The sequence below is a fragment of the Rosa rugosa genome, chromosome 3 (assembly GCF_958449725.1).
Source record: "Rosa rugosa chromosome 3, drRosRugo1.1, whole genome shotgun sequence".
Classification (NCBI taxonomy): domain Eukaryota; kingdom Viridiplantae; phylum Streptophyta; class Magnoliopsida; order Rosales; family Rosaceae; genus Rosa; species Rosa rugosa.
The window spans coordinates 49271280-49286309 of record NC_084822.1 but is presented as its reverse complement, the minus strand read 5'-3'; the positions used below and the strand labels follow the sequence as shown (position 1 = coordinate 49286309).

Sequence of the window (15030 nt, the reverse complement as noted above, 5' to 3'; positions counted from 1 at the left end):
CGTTTATGAATTATGAATAAGGAGTCACTCCTATTTGTTTGCTCGAAAGTGGCATTCTGTTGGTACCACAACTGCATATAAGCTAGCTAATAGGTGGTTAGTAGATGATTTTACCCTAAAAGACATGAAGTTGTTTATTTGCTTTTACCGAGTTCAAAAGTAGATTTGTAATGAGTAGCATTTGCTTGATAGAGTTTCATAATTTTCTTGTCCGTTATCCTTTTCAAATACATGTTACTACGTTAGACTATAGCCAACGGCTATTAATTCTGATGATATCAATTTTTATTAAAAGAAAAGGTGATAAGAAAGGTTGAGAATTCATTTTTCTTTTCATTGAGGAAGGAATGATAAATTATGTAATAAGTAGATATATGAACTTCTCCGTTCGAAAATTAAGTTTCTTTTTTCTTTTCAACATATTGTGAATTGCAATGATAAAATTCAAAAACTTCAATTACATTTGTTTTCTCCCTTTTTAACACGCATTTATGATCAATTAGTGGTCTACATATAATCAGGTTAATTTCATCGATCACATAAATGGATAAGTAAAATCTATATAAAATTTCAATTATTGAAGAACCAAGAAAAACAATGAGGAAATAATAGGCAACCATAAACACTCTTTGTTTTGTCTCATCTCGCCTAAAACGATGCATTACACTGTCGAAAAAGAATCATGAAAGACGCGCATACCGATAAACAGAAATCGCAAGAGAATCATGAAAGACGCGCATACCGATAGACAGAAATCGCAAGAGAATCATAAAAGAGCAGACCCTAAAGTACATTTCTTATTCATTCAACCTAAAGTCACCATCAAGTGAGGCAATTTCTTTCTCATAGGGTAAACTATAGATGGCAACACAATACTAAGACAATAGGACGATAGAGTACAGAAGTGTATCTAGGAACGCTCAGTAGAATACAAGAATGTATTTTAGTACTATTCTTCCACAACTCCGGGAGCGTGACGTCCACGTCATCCTACCTAGCGTGACAGACTAGCAACCCAATCCAACCACAGAGGCGACGATATTACTCCAACGTCACCGGCTCACCGGCTCAAGCTGTTCCTCCTCCCTGGCCGTCTCGTATTCTACTGCTCCGAGCAACCGGATACCGCCGGTCAAGTAGAGGAGCCGACGCGAGTGTAGGGGACCATAAAAAATTACGTCGCTCCTCTCTGCGGCACTCGCGGGAAAACGACGCCTCGACACACGTCGTTCCATACTCGCTTGGACCACAGCGTGGTGGGGGACCAGGTAGAAGCACGCGCCAAGATAAGAACATCGCGGCCTTACACGTGGAGGGATGCGAGAGCGGGGACCGCTGAGAATTTCTTGACTTCTCTTGCAGCCGCCGGCTTAATCAATTCGAGGGGTGGCCCGCCGGGAAAGTGGTCCCAAAACTGTGGGGCCCGAAGGAGAAGATTTAGGAAAAGTTTAAAACATTGGTGGGCCCTATGGAGAGAGCTGGGTGCTCTGTGGTGTTTATGATGAACTGTTTATCTACAAGGCTATAAGGCAATGGTCCCCTGCCCTAGTTGCTCATATTTTGGCTTTTTTTTCTTTTTCTTTTTCTTTTTTTTTCTCTTCCCTTTAAATTGTAGAGGTTTTCTTTTTCTGCTTTTGCTAATAATTTGCTTAATTTTATAAGGAGTTTATAAATTGCAAGGAATAAAAAATTGATTTTATTTATTCGACATTATGCAATTAAATCAAGATTATCACAGAATCAAGTCGTGTTACGCTAATTATTATATTGACAACTAGTGTAACACGAATGTTTGAATAACACGATTGTGTTGTTTTGGTGAGAATATGTTTTTGAATGCCAGTAAGAAAATATAATTACTGTGCTGTTTTACCTTTTTTTTTCTTTTTATTAAAAACACGTCAACTAGAAAGAGTAATTGATGTTGCATCAATTTTCCCATATGATAAACTATAGTAGACTAAACTAATATTACTAACAATTCATAATGCACCTTTTTATCAAGTGGGAAACTAGGTGACATTTTTATCATTTCACACTCTAATGTGACATTTTCCATCATTTCCCTAAAAAATAATTAAAAAACCTATAGTATAGTAGATAAAGAAGGAGTAAACGATTAGCAAATGTCATACATTGTAGAATAGTATTATGCAATGTTGAAGATCTCTACCATTTCTTTTAATATACGAATAATCAAACAATTAGTAGACTGTAGAATAGGGTTAGCAATGAATAATGTTTCTATAATCCAATAGAAATCAATTGTGTATGTTTGTGATGGATCATTGAACATAGATTGTGTTACAATCGGTACCTTCACTTTATGAAACACAATCTCTTTATTAAAATATAGGGAAACAAGAGAATTAAGAACAATAACTTAGCAATCAACGATTTTATAATTCTCAAGCAACAAATTAAACAATATTTTATACCACGATGGGAGTCTATTGGTCTTGGTTTTGGATAACGACTCCTGAACACTGTTAAATATGACTTTAAATTTGTTAATACTCACATTCGTTATCTTGCCTTCTCGATCACTTTGATTAATATTGAACTTACCAGTTTTCTACTCTTCCTAGTTATCAAATTGTAGTTGAAGGGTGATGAAGCGAAAGAAGTTTTCAAAGGGTTTTGGTTTATTGTAAGTTTAACGCGTTTGGTCATAAATGGCACGTCATTTCTTCTATTAGTAGGTTAATTTGAAAGTCTAACGATCATTTTGTCTACACGTAAGTCTTTTTATAAGTGAGAAGTCTTAAAACCTTACTGTCATTTAATTGAGAATCTACTTCTGATCCTGTATGTACTATGTGTTGAGAATATATAGATCTCACATGGGAAAAATGAGACATTGTCTATGAGTTTATAAGGGTTTGGGCGACTTCATCCATTGCCAATTGGTTTTGGATGTGAACCTCATATTACTGTTATCCCACATGTGCATGCCTCACGGCCACACGGGCCCTACGTCATCCAAAGTTGTCCACGTGTATAGCTTGAAAATTCGCACACGTGCGGAGGTGTGTTGATCAAATTGGAAATAAACATGTACTTGACACTTTGATACTTTTTGTTTTGGTCTATTAACACTTTGGCACTTTTTAACTGTTGATGAAGGAGACAATTTAACAAAATATGAAACCCTAAGCAAAACGTCTCTTATCATCACCTGTGAAAGAGCTTAGTCGCTGTACCAAGCCATGCGTGCCTTTGTATTTTTGTAAATGTCACTCTCACCTTTCATTTGTATATATGGTTTAACACCTTAATCGCTTGTCACATACTATTTGCTATTTGTGTTTGGTTTAGCAAAAGCAAAAGGTAAAGGAGAAGCTACCGTTTCTCTTTTTAGCATGGAAACGGAAGTTTCTCTTGGTGATGACCCCTTGTTCAAATGGATAATAGATCTTAGTCATCATCATTCTCTACAATGTTGTACCAAATGCCTCTTCATTGACAATGAGAGTCCCGGGGGGGGGGGGGGGGGGGGGGGAGGGGGGAGAATATGAAAGAAAGAATTGGATTTATTTTGTTCAATTAGTTTTGTTGTATGACAAAAATAAACATCTAGTTCATACATATGGTGCGGAAATAATTGCATTCCTTCCACTCAAGTCTGAACACCACTTATAAGTTGCCAACCTTAAAATAGTTTCGAACTTGAATCACTCTTAGTCTTATTAAAGAGTAGTCAAGCGCGGCTCATGTAATTCTGTTTATTGAGCGGCATATGTTATCCCAACTCAACTTATAATTACTATAGGTATGAGTTTTAGTTTTTTACTAAACGATCCAATTTTCACTCCCTTAAAAATTTAACGTTATTCAATTAGTTGTGGAATTTCTTACATATTTTCTATATCTCTTAATTAACACTTGATTTGAGCATTTTAATAAATGTTTCAAGTTCGAATCTTCCGTCTCCCTCCGCGGCAGAAAAACACGGTCTAGGGTTTTTACAAACATGGAGGAGCTAATTTCCATGGCTCTTTTTGGCGGGAGAGGAGCAAGTAAAATGTGAGAGACCAAGATGGGATAATCTAAACAGTTGGTGAATGGTTGACTCGTGGACACGTGTCCAACTCCAATCCCAGATGTTTAGAATCCGGGTGAGGCGCGGTCTAAGTTCCGTGGGGCATCAGCTACCCTCCGAGCTGCAAATTGGCCCCTTGGGGGCGGTGTTGTCACCATCAGCCAATCACATCCCGCCACGCATTTCCCTCCTATCCGGCCCACACGTTTAACACAAGCCAACAAGAAAGCCCCAACTGTGACCCCGCATTTAAATTAAATGAAAAGGAGAGAGACTCTCTCGATCTCTTTAAACAAAAAGGATTAATAGTTGATTAGTAATTAAGAAGTAGGTAAGAATGGTCGATTATAATAGGATTTTGTCTGTGTCTGCCATTTTGGAGGTTAAGCAAAGCTTAATTAGGAGAGTGGGGTCTACTTAATTATGTAGGGCAGACATGATTACCATCAGGATTTAGTAGAGTGGGAAAAAAAAAAGTCTTAGATGAGGGTTTGTCATTGTCTTTGTCCTTTTTTGAATTATTTAGTGCCAAATCTCATTAAAAGCGAAGGGACACCGTTGTAATTGGTGATTTGTAGGGTTGTTATCATGTTATCTCTATATAAAAGGGCTCCGATTTCGTTTGTAGACTATTTTTGTTTTAGTGCAGTTTGTGATAAGTACGTGTTTGAGAGATTTGAATTTTCCCGAGAGTTTAAGATAAGGAAATTTACATAATAGCTTGTTTTTGCTTCTACCCTTTTGCAGGTAGTCTCTCAAACCTTTTATCTTTGTATTCAAGTAAAACATTGAGATTACAATTGACCACACTAAGTGTGTGCTGATAGATAGCGTGTTAGTTAAGCCGCTTCATCTTTGACAATATGCCATAAACGAATATTACTCCGATCACTAAAACTATACGCAGATACAAAAATCACATCATTAAAAGTCTTGATATGAGAAAATTATTGGCCTCAAAGACTTGAGGTAGAACATTTCTTACTTGTAATTTTGAAATACTAGAAATCCAAAGTCTTTGTAGTTATCATGCGTTTGTGAAGTGGGGCATATCATTCTTTTTTGGTAGAGACTTGAAGAAAAATAAGAAGCTAAGGTACAAGGAATTGAAGCGAGTAGGAAAAAGCGATCCCAAATTCTCAATCCCTTAATTACACTTGGATTCTCATGATCTGATCGAATACCACATTATTGGAGATATAATTTTGACCACTCCATTTCCATCCATGAATAAATAAAATATACGAAATGAAATGAAATGAAATGAAACGAAATGAAACGAAATGAAAGTTGCTCATGATCTGACTCACGAACTTACCCACTAAAGATCATTGTGATTCCTTTGAGTCAAGTCTCTCTTCCAGCTTCCTCCCCCCCATTCATTATATATCTTTTCAAGCTAGCAAGCTCATAGCTAGCCTGATCCCATCATACAATGAATCAATAGGTGTTGAGTTTAGGTGGAATATTTTTCCGTACAAAAAGCAAAAGCTTGAGGAATTGACAAACAGTAGTAATCACAATCTTTTGTACTTTGTTAGCTGGGTCAATATCTACCACCTAGCAAGAGAATTGTTAGAAACACACCATCTAAAGAATCGCAACATTAATCTAAATATATATAAAGTAAGATGCACGATGAAATACCTCAAAGATGTATTTTATGGCTAAAATTATGAGAAGTGAAAATAGTCTTGTTAATCAGTATATTTCTAAGCTTCTTTATCACATCTTTAGATTAAGATACTATTTCAATTATTCCGTTACATGTGATAAATGGTGGATGCGCGTCTCACAGATGATTGTGACAGCCAAAACGACAACGGCCTCTCATCTCGTTTGACAATACGATTCATAAAGCTCTTGGTATTGAAGGCATTTTTATGTTTCATTAATGAACCTACTTCTTCGATCCATGCTTTTCGAGGCGCACCCTTGTCGCTCAAGTTAAAGGAACCCGGGGCATCATTTCTGGGGTACAATTATAGAGCTCGAATTTGGCAACCAAAAAAAAAAAGTGAGATCCATTATCCAAAGCAAAATGCTCATAATCATGGAGAGCACATAATAATAATAATAGACATATATACATGCAATTTGCTGTGTCGCAGACTTGCAGTGTTTGATTACATCAGATACGTGTGAATTCAAAAGATGCTCTAAACTATTCCTCGATCACAATATCAGGAACAAATAGTCAGGGTCAGATCAGTTGCATGTGTTTTAGGGTTAGTAAGATCAAACGTCAAATCTCATTTATATAGTTCTATACGTACTCTTCTGTGATATGATCGATCAATCTCTCTGCTGTAATGCTCTCTGTATTATTGGGTTTGAATGCTCTCTGACTCTCTGTATTATTGGGTGTTTGAATTAATGGTACGTGGCGGTGGCGTTCGGAGCTGGCTAAGCTTAAAGAACGATCATGTTGTTTTGTCCAGGTCCCCCCTCCCCTCTCAGCTCTCCGATGAGTCCGATCGATCTATTCGATCTTCTTCTTCTCTGATATAATACGAAGCTTTTTCTGCAAGGACCACAAAAACACTGAGCATTCGTGCATGGACCACCCAACCACTCACACCCCTCCCCTCCCCTCCCCTCCCCTCTCTCTCGCTCACTGTGCTACCAAACCCCACTCCCATGAAAAGAAAGGAACCAAGAAATAATAATTGTTCTTTTTTTTTTTTTGCCAAAGATGTCAGGCATTATGGGATTGATATCCAATCTTCGTGAACTTGCATATTCTTCTCCGGTAGATCGGGATAAAATCGAATCTATGAGTAGGTTATGCATTGTAGGTCAAACCCTAGCTAGCTTGCTTGCAAGTTTACAGTGGTTGTCGAACGCAATTGTTAACGGTTGTTTAATTACAAGAAGTTTTGAGTTTGGATTCTATTACGACATGATTATTTATCATTCGAATTACTCGACTTCACATAAGTTTACTAACACAGTTACACAACAATAATAAAAAAGTAAATGAGTTCTACAATTTTTTTTTTTTTTTTGGTCTGAAAATGAGTTCTACATACTTTTAGAAAGTATATTGATATTTGTTTTTTTTTTGGTCGAATAAAGTATATTGATGTTGGGGCATGCAATTATCATTCTCATTTTTTTCAGGAGTCCATCTACGATTCACTCATATTTGATCTATGTAAGTAGAGTAGACAATATGAAATCGATGTAAACCAACTGGTAGAACGTACAATTTCTAGAGCGGCACACGAGAGCTCCGGAAAAGGTAAACTTTCGCTAAGGCTGGCGTCGGCTTTGAGTTCTCAAGAATGACATGTGGTTTTGAACAAGGAGCCACTACAAGAAAAAACATGTTTAACAACATGCAATTCACGTTGTCAATCACTTTTGACAACGTTTGGCGCATGTTGTAGATGCCAGAGTCATTAAAAGTCCACGAGTCCTTAACATCGCGCTTTGCACGTTGTCGAAAAGAGGCGAAGCATGTTGTTGTAATCATTCAACAATGAGCCATGCACGTTGTCATAAATTTTCGACAACGTTTCAAGCGCATGTTGTAAGTTTTAACAACACTCTCAGCATGTTGTCTTTAGTTTTCGACAGCATACATGGTATGTTGTCATATTACTGGATACGTTGTTATAAAATTTCAGTACATATTATTGCACCCAATTTGCTGGGCTATGCTTTCCTGTACCTCTATAAACATTCACCATTACTTAAACACATTCACATGCCAATATTAGTACACACTAACCATGTATGAAAAATATACATTTCATTAGGAGTGCCACATTCTCTTATACATATGTGCTTTACAAAACAAGCATGACAAAGTACTGGATTCTTTGTTCATCAGCATTCACAAAACATGCATGGTACTTCCTGACCTACATAAATTCTCTAGTAAAGCAAAATGTACCTGCTACTTCAACTACTAAGGGAGCATTTTAATGGAGCTTTTGGGCCATGCAAGAGTGCTTCCTACAACTTCACCAAGTTGTTTGGCATCCATGGTTGCTCTATACACTTCCATATTCTGATACTCATCAAACACCACATCAACCCAAACCTTCCAACAATCTCGTCCAAGAGGCACACAATGAACTTTTGTACTTGGAGACTTAATACAGTAGCTTCAAGTTCTTTAACCTTTGCACTCCCTTGAATAGTAGCATTGACTCGAGATGGTGTAGCACCAAACCCAAGCCCACGAACTTGAATAAAAGAAGATTAAATGAATACAGAATCATATAGAGTTGTAACAATGAATACAAAAACATGATAACCAAATACCCTTACAGAGTTGCTGGTATTAATTTACTCACCTCACCATGCTCAGACATCTTCTAGAGTTGTACAAATCAATCCAAAAGCTTTTGTTCTGTATGCATAATCAATCCAAAAGCTTTTGTTCTGTATGCATTCACATGTATTCTGATTACATGTAGCCTAAATGTGTTAAATCAAACTAAAGGCCTTCCCCCAATCAAACTCACACATGGCATTTCCAATTTACCTCATATATTTTCGAAACTAAACAATTTGCAGAACTAGTTTTGTGTATTATTTGGCATTTCCAGAGTAAGGAAAATGCCAGAGTAAGGAAAATGCATGCTTCCAATCTGCGGAAACAATGGTAGCTTCTCATTTCTCAAAATCTCCTAGTTTTGTGTATGATCTGTTAATGACTATTAAGTTTTAACATACATACATACATACATAACTTAACTCTTTGCTTTTGAAAGAAGAAACATTCAAATAAGGTGAAATATAGACAAGAGGAAGGAGATTTACAGTTTGATACATGTAACTATCAAGCTCGTCCACTGAATCATCAGCTGGCGTCAAATTTGCCACAGCAACAATCTGCGTAATAGCACACACATGTCAATCCTCAAGCGTTGATAAATTAAATTACAAAGAGTTCCTTTTCATCTTCTGCAGAAAAAAATGAAGAAACAAATGCAGAAAGTATAGACAGGGTTCTTTTGGATACATATTATGACAACACCAAACAAAAATGTTTATTAGTCAATACTGAAGCACGCATTCTGCTGGCAAGTTTCAGCTTCCTACCAACCCATCAAAAGAGTCTTGCTTTGTTGCCAACCCAAGGCAACTCGAAGAAAACGATGAATGCAGAAAGAGTTTAACAACATTTGGCTGACATGATATGTGTCAAGCATATGCTGCCAATGGCTAATCCAAATCTAAAAATAGAACATTACTTATTTCCATCCAATTCTAGCTCAAACAGCTTGGCTAATCCATGTCTCCCAACTACTTTTACTTACCGAATAATCACCCAACAAAATTGAACCCAAGAAACAAGAAAGTTAAAACCCAGTTACCAAAACCCGAAAAAGGAACAAACTTTATGCTCCTTTCCTTCAACTCTTCTAAATTTCCCAGGAACCAAATAAACCACATAGAATGACAGTGACTCCCAACAAAGAAAAACATAGCCCCATTCCTCAAATTCCAATGCCATCATCAGACTTGGCTCAAATTGAGTTAGGGTTCGTGATTATGATACCATCAATTCGCCAGAAATACCACCTTAATTTTAAACTGATTAGTAATCAAATCTTCGAGAAAACAACTGGTAGAAGAACATTGCGGCCTTACTTTCTAGTCTATAGTTCCAATTCAGTTCAACACAATTAACATGCCAATGTAATAACAATTCCTTGCATTAATATTCTTTGTACAAAACCAAGAACTGCATTTAGTCTGATTCCATTTTGTTAGTTTCATTTCACTGAGAGCAATCTGACATCTCTACAAACTCATACTTAACATAAAGATTAGAACTGGAAATGGACTTGCAAATCCATTCCAGCTGCCAGCCCATTATCAGCAAACATCAACAAGCGAAAAACAAACACTGTAGTGTAATCAACATGAAGATACCAGTAAAAATTAATGATAATAATCACCACAGATGAAATTCAAAGCATAATTATCCAAAGCAACCACATATTAACCTAACACGATCCAATTAATCGCAACGGATATGCAACGGATATGTACAAGTATGGTACCCGCTTCCAATTAATCGCAACAATTACTCTATCAGAAATCATATTAAAGAAAACCACACAAACAGATAATCCGAAACGAAAAACGAATTGCAGAGATTGAAATCGAAACCCTAATAAAGGATACACACTTCGAAGCAAAAAAAAAAAACCAGAAACCACAATTCGAAATCAGAAACCTGGCACAGTTAACTAAGCGGAGCAAGAAGAAAGGTACTGACCACTTGAAATCGACGCCTCTGATGGCCATGGAGGTCGAGCTATGCACGAATCGCTGCGAGTGAGATACAAGATCCGACGATACTCAAGGAAGGAAATGCTTGAATCGGACGCCGATCTTTCGCGGACGGAGAGAGGTTTCGGAGAGAACAGAGGTCGCCGGAAAAAGAGAGAGGCGGTGAGGGAGTGAACGGAGAACCACCATTGTCGGCGAGTCGGAGTCTATGGAATTGGAGAAGTCAAAAATAGTACCTGCAATCAGAATTGGAGAAGCATTGCAGGAATTAAAGGGAATAATGCGCAGAGAAAAGCGAGCTGATCTTCTTGGGAATCAAAGAGAGAGAAGCGGGCTGATCTGAGAGATGCAGCAAGTGAGTGAGTGTTTGAGTTGAAACTGAGATATCTGAGCTTTTGATTTTGATACCTTGAGAGAATTTGAAATTGAAAACTGAGAATGAAGAACTGCTTGATAATTACCTTGAGAGAGTTGACGGCTTGAAAAGTATCTTGAGGTCTGAAATGACTAGGTGGCTCCGACCCCATCGAACATTATGAAGGTCACCGTCGACTAGGGTTGGTGGCGGGAGATGAGCTTTTGGCTTTGAGGGCGTTTAGTGAGTTTGTAGAAGTTAGGTCAATGAAATTTCAAATTTCTCCTAAAATTTAGGATAAAACGGACAACTCCATCCCCTCATAATTTTCTATTTATCTTTTTTTCTCTCAAAGTTTTGACAACGTTCGTTACATGTTGTCATTCTAAAAAAATTTCAACAACGTGCACGCCTGCTTGTTGATAAGTTAATTGACAACTTGCGGATAACAACACGCAAAGTAGGTTGTTGATAACAAAATTAACAACGTGCAAATGACGCATATAGTGTTAAATGGTTTACTACAACGCACATTCTTTGCCCCTTGTCGAATACTATAAGTAACAACGATCATTTAGAGCATGTTGTTATTATGATGTTGTGGTAGACTACTTTTCTTGTAGTGAGCGAGATAAGATTATCATGTTAAGCTGGATTAATTAGCTTAGTTAATTATCTGTCGACCCTCTTTATAAAGTTTACCCTCATTTGGCTAAGCTCCCTCCTTTGGGAAATATTGTGAAAAGTTTATCATGTTTGATTAAGCTGTATGAATGGAGAACAATTAAGAACCCAGAATGGGTTAAGGGCAGAGACGTGCACAGACAATAGTATCAACTCTATATATCGTAGCCCCCAGTTTTGTGTACAATTTACTGGGCGATATGATAGATGAGGAGAAAAGTAAAGAAAAAGCTGGGAGAAACCCAAGGACATGTATAATAGACCAACCATTGCAGGTTTCAATGATGCTGCGTTTATTGCCCTTTCTTCTTTTATGTCACACCAGCAGGTGCTCTAGTACTAGTTTGCATGGCATTGATATACGTATAGTATTACTGTTTCTATCAAAAAAGGAAAATGAAAAAGATAATCATTAAAGAACTGGATGAGAGAACTCTAGGCAAAGAGCCAAAGACTCATTGATGTTCTCAAATCCTTCTAACCAGAGTATTCACTCATTGATGTTGAGATTGGCTGGTCAATACTATTTACTGCTTTTTGCATTTCATTTCTACAATCTAGGTTGGCTGATCATATACTATTCATAAAATGTCACTCTGGGTCAACTTATTGACTTGCCAACTGACATTTTGTGACATTTTGTGAACAGTATCTGACCAGCCAACCTAGATGGTGGAAATGAAAGACAGAAAACAGTGAACAGTATTGATCTGCCAACCTCAACGGGTGGACTTGCTCTAATAGATAGGCAAACTCCTTGCAGTAGTAAACCATCTCCCTGAGATTGTGGACTAGCTCATAATCGGTCAAGTTAGTCTACTAACTTCACATGAGATGGAGAGATTCAGATAAGAGGACTTTGGGGAAGTTTTTACCCATCTTCTTTGTCAAGGCATGGTAGAGAGGAATCTAGCTGTCTTGTGACTTCGAAGATTAGCTGCTTTTGGGAGTTATTTGTCCACCGGAGACAACTAAGGAATAGTGGGACTTTTATTATAGTACATAATTTGATGAGGCTTTGGTAGGTTTTAGTTGACCAATTTGCCAATATGGGCGTCATTTTGATGAGGACTAGTTGAAGACTTTCTAATCAATGGTTTGGCAGACCAAATTTTTGATTACATTACGGAAAATTAACCATTACATTTTTATGTATGCATGAGTATATCACTTTTGAAAATTTTCTCCCAAATTGCTAATCTTTAAGGTATCGAAGTTGATCAAATCAATGGACGAATCAAATCTGTCAAACATGAACCGTTCACATTCATAACTGATAAATCAAGATTATGAATGCCTCAACGATTTTCAATTTGGTTGAAAAATTGCATAAATGATTTACACATGAATATCTAAACATCTAACAGTTGATTTGCGGAAATGTGATCGAAAAATGAGTCTCACAAAAAAATTCTCAACTAATCCTCATTTTAATAGTCCTAATTAAAATGATCCCTTGCTAATCTGCGAATATTCATAGGTTGAGATTTCTAAAATATGAGTGCCAAGTTGATTTGAAATTCTTGGCAAATCATGTTCTTAACTAATTAAGCTAATGACCTTTCATCACATTAAGAGCAAGTCCAACGGTCTCATTTTGACCGGGCAAATCGAGGGAATGATGATGTGGTGACCGGACAATTGCAAAAACTGTCCTCCACCGGCCCAAGATTGTCTAGCCAAATTTTGGCTTTTGATGACCGTAGCCAAAATAAAAGGCAAGCCCGTGACTAACTGTTTGACCCTCCTTGCCCAGCTGTCAGCTCGGCCCAGAAGCAACGTGGTTGACGTCAGTGTCAGCCAAGCAGAGAGAGACGCAGAGGAGAGGCTGCGTTGTGGGCACGCACGAATCAGGGAGCCGCATTTGCTGACCGCGTGGATGCATGCGTTTGTCGCCTAGCGTTATTGAATTGGGACGCATCAACTTGACGCGTGGAATGTAGCCGTTGGATATCTCCAAATTTGAAAGCAACGGTCTTTTGATCTGGGCTGTTGTTTTCAATCAAACAAGTGGATCTGACGGTAATGGAACTAATAGCTATGTATATGATTGTAATTTTAATAAAACGGTAAGAAAAAAATTGTAAAAAAATCTAAAAATTTCTCTATAAATACCTACAATTTTTTCTAACATCTAAAAAAAATTTAATGAACAGTGAAAAATAAGTGAACAGTGGAATATGAACAGTCTTAACCGGTCAAGAAAAAAAACGGGTGGAAACCCATGTCCAGTGGCAGTGAACAGTAACTTGACTGGTCGAATTCTTGATTTCTCGACTTTGCCTTTTCTTGACTACGGGTGAACTTGCTCTAAGATGTCTTTCCTTGACGGAACAAGAAACAATTGTCATCAACTCATTATTCTAAATATACTAAAGCTCACTGTTGATCACTGTTCACAAAATGAAGTGACGGTTTTACCTCTGACTTTTGACTCAAATTACAATTCTACCATAACCTTTCAGTTATTATTATTATTATTTTTTAAGGGAGAACCATTTTTGTTTTGTATTTGTAAATTTCTATAAATCATGGAAAAAGTTTATTTGTTATTGTATCCCATTTGTTGCTAATCCATTATTAACAACAAAATAAATTATATTCTAAGTAGCGTCTATGTTTTTTAGATTGCGAGTATTTATCTATTGCATATGAAACTTGAAAAAAAAAAAAAAATGCGCGGGTCAATTTGCTAGTATAAAACTAAAGCATAAGTAAAGTACTGTCCATGAAATCAAATGATCGAGATGGCAAAAAAATTCGTCGGCTAATTATCATCAATCTTTTTGACTACTTGTGGGAAGAAAGTGAGAGGTAAGAGAAAGAAGTCATCCATACCCTAATGTCAATTTTGTTACTCTTGTGTCTCATATGAGTCTCTAGCGGGTATCATTATACTTGAATGCAAAATTTATATTCTTGTTAACGAAAATATTATAGGCACATGATTAACAAACGAGACAATGACTTGTAAGGACTTTCCAAGAGACCAAAAGAAATATCAAGAGTACCTCAAAAAAAATAAAAGGAATATCAAGAGAAATTGGAAGAACCGAGCCTACAAAAACAAAACATGTCACATGTTAATGCATGAGTACAATGGATACATATGACAAATACTGTCGTATACATGGCATCTAATGATGCAACAGGACTTAATCAAAATTCAATTCACCAAATCCTAATACTATCAATTAATCATTTTCGTTTAAGTGTTCCATTCCAAGTATCATTCATATTTCTCTCACATTTTTTGGGTCGCTTTTGTTTCATTTTCATTGTGAAACACTGAAGTGAATTGCTTCCATACACCCAACTGGTGACCAGAGAGCGACCCAATTTTAGGTCCCAACCACCCAACACCTTGGAATATATACCACCATCTTAACCTCCAATATTTCCAAACAAGCTTTTTTTTTTTGGAAGAAATAAAATCCATTAATAACCGAAAAGATTACAACGCATTGGAATGACCGGTTGTGGTACTACACCACGACACACATTCCTACAAAGATCCATAGTTATGGGTCCGTCGCTAATAGCAACATCCATGAGCCAAATGAGCCCAACCCCTAACCAAATTTTACGCCCGAAACCACGAGCTACTTCCCGAGAGTACCGATACAACCTTGCCACCAACATTAGACCGAGCCAATTTACCCTCTTCAACACCGTGTCCAAGTACCGCCAG

At 37.1% G+C, this 15030-nt stretch overlaps 1 long non-coding RNA gene across 3 annotated transcripts; it reads right to left on the bottom strand.

Annotated features, from left to right (window-relative positions):
* Positions 1-7782: 7782 nt before the first annotated feature.
* LOC133735425 (uncharacterized) lies at positions 7783-11275 on the bottom strand. 3 transcript variants are annotated; one of them, XR_009858997.1, is made up of 3 exons: positions 10762-11275; positions 10287-10639; positions 7783-8890 (listed from the first exon to the last, which is right to left on the bottom strand). It is a non-coding gene; the product is annotated as an uncharacterized LOC133735425 (long non-coding RNA). The 3 variants fall into 3 exon arrangements; XR_009858998.1 differs by lacking the exon at positions 10762-11275 and having other exon boundaries at positions 7783-8238; positions 8350-8890; positions 10287-10754; XR_009858996.1 differs by lacking the exon at positions 10762-11275 and having other exon boundaries at positions 10287-10754.
* Between the last annotated feature and the right edge of the window lie 3755 nt (positions 11276-15030).